The following is a 1,232-nucleotide window of genomic DNA, read 5'->3' as shown; positions in this document are numbered from 1 at the left end:
AGGAAAATGGACAGTGCAGGAGACATGAGAGTTGGAGATCGTCCTTTGTAAACTCACTGCTCCTGAAATGATGTAATTCTTCCCTGATGGTTTGATTTATCCGTTTTCTCTCTGGCACTCTGAACCTGGAAGTGATTTTTGATAGGTTGTCCCAGCTTAAGGAATTATAGGTTTCTCCTCTAATAAAAAAGAGCCAAACCAGTAATCCTTTGATATATTATTGCTGGTTATTATCAAAACTGGTATATTTGTTTATTAATTAAACCAATTAGTTAAAAGATCACTACACATGAATATTGTTTATTTTGTACTCTTCAGTGCCCTTTTATTCTTCTCACCTCTGCTACATTCTTATCTTTGATGTTTTTCTCCTTTGCTTTTCTCTTCTCCTTGTCATCTTCAGTCTCATTGGTACACAGCACTTTAAGTTGTTTGGCTGTGAAAACTCAGATGTGTCGTTGACAGTTGTTAGTGGCATCTGGGATGCTTCTCAGTGTAATCTCATTCCTCATTCCTGTCAGTTGTGTCAAACACATTGAAAGAAAATGAAGCTGTAAGGCCAGATAAATAAAATGATATTGAGAAGAACGGAATATGTTAGAAAGAGTGTCAAAAATTACAAGTGTGTGCCACCAGTACAAATTTGTAACTAGAAATGAGCCCACAGTTTGAACTCATCCATCCTTGGTATCCAGATGATCCAATTTTAAGATTGAGAAGACCTAGGCTTGGCCCATGTATGTTGCCAATTTTTATGGCTCATTTCCACTTACTATCTTTCTGCTTAAGTGAATTTTCAGGATTATTGTGAAGATCAAACGGGAGCAGAAGAGAGCCATTGACATCATTTTGAAATCCTTGGAGGAAAATACATTTAAATGAAGCAACTACTGCTGCCAGTTTATTTAAGACACTGAGAGGCTCAGGGGCACAATGTTCATTATGGCCTCATGTTTTCTCCTCAGTGCTTCTTATGTTGATGTAAATTTTCTCTTTATTTTCTTTTATCTGTTGTCCAATAAAGTGGCAGTGCTTAGGGAAACTCAAAATACTGAAAAAACTGTTTGAATTACTAATTGATTGGTTTTACAACCTTGAATGAAAAATATTGAGCAACTTGATTATTTCAAATTCTGAACCAGACCTTGGACGGGTCTTTCTTCCTATGTGGGTCTTGGAGGAATAATTCCCCATTGACATTCCTGATCCCCAACCTTTGAAAATCTTATGCC

Source organism: Protobothrops mucrosquamatus, unplaced genomic scaffold (genome assembly GCF_001527695.2).
Source record: "Protobothrops mucrosquamatus isolate PMUCROS unplaced genomic scaffold, P.Mucros_1.0 scaffold866, whole genome shotgun sequence".
In the NCBI taxonomy this organism is placed as follows: Eukaryota; Metazoa; Chordata; class Lepidosauria; order Squamata; family Viperidae; genus Protobothrops; species Protobothrops mucrosquamatus.
This window is presented reverse-complemented; position numbering follows the sequence as displayed.